We start from the raw sequence: 8,075 nt of genomic DNA on the forward strand, positions 1-8,075 counted from the left end.
AGGATGCAGGTTTAGCTCTTGGTTTGACCTGATTAGAAAAAATCCCTCATTTAGTTCCTGATGCTTTGAAAGTAATATAGGGAATAGTTATGTGTGGCTCTGACAGCATTACAACGAGTGGGAAACAGTGATGTTTGGAAAAGTGAACACTTGGAGCCAGTAGTGGTCTGTATTACAGTGGTTGGAAAAGAGAGAAAACTTCATTTCTTCACAGTGCCTGAGCAAACTGCACATCAGTATCAGCTATACCAAAGCGAAAAGCCATGTCCACATTAACAGTCAACCTGCTGCATTGAGAAAGATGTTGAAATGGTAACATTTTGCTCAAGGCATAGGTTAGAATATGTACAATTTTTCTTGCACAAAAACATCTCTGTGTTTGTGGAAGGAAACTTTACTTGCAAGTAAAAATGGAAATCCTGTGACCTATGGAGAAAAACTCTAGGTTCTCACAAAAGACTCTATTTTCTTTGCAGGACATTTACTAAATTAATTAATCGTATCACAGAGGCCTGCACTGAGCCCTTGGCTGAACGGCGTGTCGAGGGGCTACCCACGTCTGCAGCCTGGCGTCCCCTGCTCCTGCCCCATGCCACCATCACAGCCAACCYGTTGCTCTGCGGATCCAGGGCAGGGAGCCCTTGAGGAAAGCCAGAGCAGGTTTTGTGCAGCATTGTTACTGGAGCTGAAATGGTAAAGGACAAAGGAGATGGATTTAAATCCTCCCCCCAATTTCAATAAACTGAGAATATTTCCTTGTTTAATGTTTTTAATCATTTTTAGCTCTTGCTGAACATTGCTATATGCAGCTGCTGTTTATTTTGGAAGCTGGTGCATTGTAGTGGTCAGTGAAAATACCTCTGTCTCTTTTAAGCCCTTTTTGGCATCCCATGGTGCAAGGTGACCAAGAAAGGCAAAATGCTATTTAATACTATTCTTTGTTGTTTATGTATTTATTTTATTTTCAGGACCAAATATTTAAAATCTCACCAGGAACACATGCATGTGAAGAACAGAGAAAGAAAATATCCCAACATTATTGCAAGCTTCCTCTGCTATTACCTGCCTGCCTTCCTTCCTTTCTTCTGGAATTTGTGGAGCACATGACAAGGCCAGCATCACTCACAGGCTGTGAATTTTGAGGACAGGGGTTGGCAATTATGTCAGTATTTTCACACAGCACACTTTTACAGCATTAGTGTATGATCAAAGGTACTGACAGGTTTGAAGGAGATGAAGCAGATGTTTCCAGGAGGTATGCAGAATGCACAGTACATACAGTTAAATGAATCATTAAAATGTACTTTGAGTGGACAAATTTGGCCTTTCAGTTGCACAAATTCTAGAGTAGGAAGGGTAGAAAGCAGAAGTTCTTTTTCTTTGCGAACTCCCTGGAATGGGCTGAGGATGGGCTGCTTCAGTGCAGGTCAGTGAGAGGAGGGACCGATTCTGCTGCACTCATGCCGGCTCCTGAGGCTGGACTGAGTCAGTCCCTGGCTGAGACTGGTATTGAGATTCAAAATAAATAATGTCTTTTCATGTAAATAGATAAGAAATTCTGAAGATATTCTATTTCTTTAAAAGTAGGTAAATAAAAACAATATAGAAGGGCAGTTCTAAAAAGCCCTCTAAAACCCCAGGCTTTTTCACAGTCCAGTACTGCAAACAAATTGTGCCTGTAGTGCTGAAATATAACATTCAATCAATGCAACTGGCAAAAATATCTATACTTTGCAGCTGTAATTATCCAAATGGTCTACTCATAACTAATAAATATTAAATGTTCATAAACGATGTTGTTGTGTCTATTTGATTTCAACTGTATTGTTACATGAAATAAACTGTACATTTGAATTTATTCCCCTTGCAGTTTCTTTGTTCAACTCTATCTTGATTTGTTTTAAAAGACAAAGACAAAAACACATCCATCCTATAGAGCCAAAATAAAAATAAATGCACATTAAATAAGTTTATTTAAACAGACATGCTCATAAAATGTTAACAAGACACCAAATAATTACAGGAAAAGGCTAAAGTCCAACTCCGTATGAAGTCCAAAGATCTGAAGTGTATTTAAGACAGAAATCAAATAAAATATGCATTGACAGTATAACACCAAGTCTCCTATCATCAGTGATGCATCCATTATTTAAAGGCCAATAAACTTTAATGTTCTATTGGAGATATATCCAAATCACATAAAATGCCCTGCCATAGACCATATAGAATAGACTAAAACAAATTTGATGGTTCAGAATATTATCCTATTATCTTTTTGTTCTTCTTGCTTACATTTTAACACAAGGGCTAAGTTACTTACTATGTTAGGGTACTTTAAATGTTAGTGTGTCTATAACAGAGAAGAATTTATGCCTCCTTATTATCTGCTATATTAAGTTATTTTCCTTTAACTAAATCAATATACAGGTTATGCCAATCACTTCAGATCCCACCTCAGCTTTCTCCACAGGCAGCTCTAATCACGGGCCACGAGTCTCCCCATGTCACCTGTGCTGGTCTTTGTTATATAAGAACCAGTCCTCGGGGATGGGGTTGGGTGTTGTGCTGTTGCAGGATTTAAGGCTGCTTTTTACTTCTTTCTTTCTTTCTTTCTTTCTTTTTTTCCCCCCCTCTCTCTCCCACCCCTTGCCAATTAATAGTGCTTGTTCGTTCTGCTGTTTTATTTCAGGTAAGGTACCTTATCATTAGCCTGGGGAAGCGGCTTGCTCTCCGCTCTGCCCTTCCCCTTACGGGAAGGGTCCAAGCGCTCCGCGTGGCGCGGTCCCCTCCGGCCGCCCGGGCCGGCGGCGGTGCCGCGCAGCGGGGCGGGACCGCGGCGCACCCGCGGGCGCAGCGCGCCTGCCCAGGGCGGCGCGCCCCGGCTTGGGCTGTGCGAGCCGCTCTGCGGGTGCAAGCGTCGGGTTGCTCTGGCTCTGTCCTCGGGAGGTGGCTGTYTGTCTGTCTCCTTCTCTGGCAGTGCTAACGCCACACGGGATGCTCAGCTGAGGGGAGCTGTGCTCCTCCCTGGCAAGTACACGCATCTCAAATAAGTGCTTTCTTTCTGAGGTTAAAAAGGTTCTTGAGCCTTCTGGTTGCCTAAATAAATAAAGCTTATAAATGACCAGAATTTTTCAGACTATTTCAGCAACTAGGAATAAAAATAAAGACTGGTTTTAAATTACACAGTTTTAAACCACTATTGTGATATCCTTTAATCTAAATCATGAATTTTGGACACCTGGGCTTAGTGATATTGAAATGAATTGCCCTTCACTGATATATATGTTTTATATATATGTATGTATGTATATTTTACATGCAGTAAGGACTCCAGAGTTCTTGTCTCCACCTGCTGGTAAAGAGAGAATAATCAACAGCTCTTGGGTGAGTAAAGCTGAAGAAATTTGGTTATAACTTTAATTTTCACTATAAATTAAGGATCTCACTATTATTTGTGCTTGTTTGTGTTATTTAGGTGTATTGGGAATGCAGGATGGTGCCTAGAATGTGTGTTGGCAGATGCTCCCTTTTTAAAATATCTTACTGTATTGGAACCCATACTGTAATTCAGGTTTTCTTAAGATGTCTATATCATTTTAAAATATATAAACAATTTYTTAAACGTTTTCCCTCGGCACTGGCAGGATTAGAACAGCAGTTTCAGAGGTGAAAGACCTATAATTAATACAGCATGCCAATCAAATCCCATCAGTGAAACACATTTCATTAATATTTGGTTTTTTTACTGTTAAACCACGTTATAAATATTTTAACAGCTCACATCTGTCTCTCGTAGAACAATTGTAACTGAAATGAAAATGCTAGTTTTCCAAGGTAATTATATTTTAGAAGTGTACAGGCTTGTTGGTGGATAGATGATGTTTTCACCTGTGTGTCTTGGAGTGCCGAGAGCTCTGCTCTGCTCAGCCTTCAACAACGTGTCTTCTACCTTCTAGAAGAAAATAAAATACTCCCCTGAAAATTCTCTCTTTACCCATGTTTTGCCCTTCATAGATCCTATCATCTGCCTCTCCCCAGTCTTTTACTAGTATTTGAATTCAGAGTGATTCAGTGTACCTTTGTCACCCTCCTGTCTGCTTCTTGCAAGGAGCCTGGTCCATCCATGCCTATGGCACACAGGCTTCAGAAGTCAGGGGATGGGGGTGCCCCATGGCATCATGTCTGTCAGGTGATGGATCCTTCAACATTAAAAACTAGCAGTTACTTCAGTGAGCGGTGGCTAATCTGGCAGAGACAGCAATTTGTTGTTAAATCCTGAAGCAAATGTTGTGCTGCATTTCTCAATCTTCTTTGGCAACTAGAGCTTGAAAGTTCAAATTCTTACAGACTCCACAACTGTCTTCCTAATTTTAATGGCAGCATTTTAATCTCTTCCTAGTATCATATTTTACTTATTAGCCACATTTTTTTTCTTAGTATCTTTGGCTGCAGCTTCTGCTTTCCATAAAGTGAAAGGGAAGAAACTTTAAGAAAAGAACAAAAAAAWATATTGCATACTAGTGTATAAGCATAACCTGAAATCAGCTAATTAAGTTTTGGTGTTTTTCTTGTATTCTGCTGTGAAACTCTTCTGTAGTGTCTAATGTGTATGACCTCTAATCCTACCACTTCAACTTCCACAGCTGTGGAAAACAGGACATGAGAGTCCCTTTAGCATACTATATTGGCTTCCTGAGTAATCTTGTAACCTTTTATATATATATATATAGGCATAACAATACATCAACATACTCAGTCTTACTCCCATTTTTCATTTTTATCAGCAATGGGTTTATTTCTTGACACTAATTTCTTTTTAAAAAAGGCTCAGGCACTCAGGTACTGTTGACATGTAAGAATCTGAACTTAGGCACGTGTTTGAGAAGACTCAGTCTTTGTGGTCAGCAACGAGGGAAAGCACGGTCTGTGCAAGGCTTGCACCCTGGGAGAGAGTAGCCTGCCCAGCGCTGCACTTCAAGGCAATCTTAGCACCGGCTCTTGGAGGCTGCTACAAAATCTCTACTTGAAAAGTGCAGCTGGGACTCAAAGAGCCCACAAAAGCAGCACATAGAGCGAGAATGAAGGTGCTTTTCTTTCCTTTTTTCCTTTCTTTCTTTTTTTTTTTTTTCCTTCCCTCAAGCCTATTATGTTGAGCACAGCTCTTAAGCACAGGCTGAAATGCTGTGCTGCAATGGAGTGTTTTCCTGCACTGAGGTCTTTTAAAGACAATGCCTGCTTATGTTCATGGAACAGATTTTCTGCATTAGTGTAATAACCCCATTACACTCATGATAATGTTGTATCCAAAATCAAATAAATGCCTAAACCTACTAGTATACATGATGGGCTTCTCTGGACTTTTCTTAATCAAACATTTCTTAAAATAATTCGATGGATTGTGTCAGAGTTTAATTCTCTCACTGTATGGTGGCAAGGGACTGAACATACCAGAATTGATACCCTGAAACCCATTGCTGCAAATGATGAGGTGATATACCATCATTTGGACAAAAAGTGTGTTATCACCCAAGCTTTCAGCTGACTCAGTTGGCAACAAAATGCATTTAATGTCTGCAGAGATCTCATTGAGAATCAGACTCTAAAGTTTTCCATCTACTGTTTCAATTCTCTACTACTTAGTCTTATATGACCCAGGTTGAAAGGATGTTCCAGGTTCGTGGCTAATGTGACTTGTTTGAAACTTGTTTATCAAATGACCTAACTTCTCACATATTCTTCCCCAAATTTTATACAAATACTGAATTTTTAAAATATCCAAGAAATCTCTAGGTAAACACTTGTCTCTAGGAACAGCAAATATGGGACCTAGGCTAGAAGCAGTCAGACTAACCCTGTCACTGCTTTTGCTGTTCTCAGTTGTCCATGTGAGAAAATTCGAGACACTGGAGTGTGCAACGGAGTCGAAATCTGGGCACCACAACTCCGCCGAAAGCAATGCAAGACCCAAGCATTCCTTCACTCTGACTAAAAATAAGAATGATAAAATAATTAGAGAAGCAAATCTGTAGTGCAGGAAGGAGTGTCAAATTGGCTCATCTGTCATTGTCTAAATGAGGCTAAAGGTGAAAGTGTTTATTGTTCCTGATAACCTTTGAGCCCTGGGATCACAGGATATCTTTAAGGAAAACACCTTCAGACGGGGTTGCTCTTTAATCAGCTGCCACAGCTGAGCTTATATACACTTACATTCCGAGATAACGAGAAATAGTAAGCTTCGAGCTTATTGATAATGGAAGAAAAAATAACCATGTTCTCCCATGTCTCATGGTTGCCCAGAGTGGGACAGAAYTGTAGGTAGACAGTTGTGAGGAATATAGCAAGGACAGTTGGTTTCAATAAAGAGCAGTCCTGCTACTCGGTGATCAAAGCCCTTACTCATAAAGACCTCCGAGGGCTGATCCAAGTCATGTCTTGCAAGCACCAAGCATGTCAGATAACGCAGACATGCAAGGGAGAGATAGGACAAGAAAGTGCTGCCGGAAGAGCCTGCAGTTTCGTGTGCATCTTTAGAGTGATCAGCTGGCATCAGGTGAGAACATGTCATGTTGTGGAATTACATCACACAACTACTCTCCAGGACAAATTGCCAGGCAAGCCATGTGTGTTACGGCGTTTGGAAATAGAAGCCTGTAAGCAAAAGGGGTCTGAGGCTGAGAGATGGGAGGACTCCAGAGGAGTTTRGGAATTGCACAGTGAAACGGGAAACGACGAGTCCTCTCCGCGCAGGTTCTCCTGCTTTGGGAGATATGCTCGATTTTCGCTTTAACGTGATTTTGCGTTCGACTCTGAGTGTACGTTTCAGTACTGCCTGTGACTAGAGTCCTGAAGCAAACGCTTCCATTCCTGCATTCTTTAATGACAGTGCAATAATCACTAATATAAAACAGAAAGGAGCACTCGGCTCTGCTCTTCAGGGGAGTACTCACCGACAAGGTTGACAGSATTATTTCTTTATTTGTACAATTTCTGATATTCTCTCATTTCATAGTGTTATTTCCTATTTATAAATGTAGTTAAGGCGAGCCACAGATGATAGACTCCAAGTAGATAATAGAACACAATTACCTACCGCTACATTTCACACTACGTAACACACTTACCAACTACATTTCTTTGTTACTATTAATATCTTAAGTAAAAAAAGTTTTGYCGATTTGCACGCAAAGTCCTATTCCTTTCCTCTTCAAAACTCTGTCTTTATTTTATTTTATTTTTTTTTTTTGCTTCTCCCTTTACGAAGTAACAAACAGAGTGCGCCGGCGGCGGGAGCGTCAGTTGTGCCTGCGCAAAAGGCGAGTCCCGTCGATTTCGGTACAACTCCGGCAGCGAGGAAAAAACTTTCGCTAGCGTCCCTTAACGAGGCGCTAGCTGGAGGCGGCGATGCGGTGGGACCGAGGGCTGCGGGGCGGCCCAGCCGCGGGCCCACCGCCCGGTACGGCCCTTCGCCGCCGAGCCGCTCCGGGCCAGCGCGCTGCACCGGGGGCCTCCGCCCGCCGGGACGCACGGAGCTGGGCGCTGGCGGCGCCCCGGCCGCCTCCCGGAGGGCGCAGGGCAGCTCCGGCACCGAGCGGCCGACGGAGCCGGTGTCGCTGGGGCTCGGTGCCGTCCTGCCCGCGCCCGGTTCGGCGAGGCTGGGGCCGGCTGCGAGCGCTCGGCTAACGGCGGGGCAGCCGCCGGTCTCAGAGGAGAGCTGCGCACCCCGAGGAGGACGCGATTTCTCGGCTTTGGGGGGTTTATTTCTGCAAATTGAGCTTTATTGTGATTTCTCGATTAAAGTTGTAGAAATGATGCCGCAGCGCGGGCGCAAAGCAGAGCCGCGGGCGGCTCCATCCTGCCTTGCGCGCCCGGCCGCGCAGCCGTCGGCGGCCGCAGCACGGCCTCCGCGGGGAGAGGGCCGGTGCCCGGCGCAGGCGTCCGGCAGCGGGGCCGGGGAGTGCCGCAGTGTGCGGCCGCTGCCCCGGCGCGGCGGAGCGCCTGCCCGGAGCCTCGGCGCGGCAGCCCCCTGCCCCGGCACAGCGGGATCTCGGCGGCGTCGGTCCGGCCTCCCCGCGGCC

Source organism: Rhea americana, unplaced genomic scaffold, assembly GCF_003343005.1.
Source record: "Rhea americana isolate MKP2758 unplaced genomic scaffold, rheAme1 scaffold_164, whole genome shotgun sequence".
Taxonomy (NCBI): domain Eukaryota; kingdom Metazoa; phylum Chordata; class Aves; order Rheiformes; family Rheidae; genus Rhea; species Rhea americana.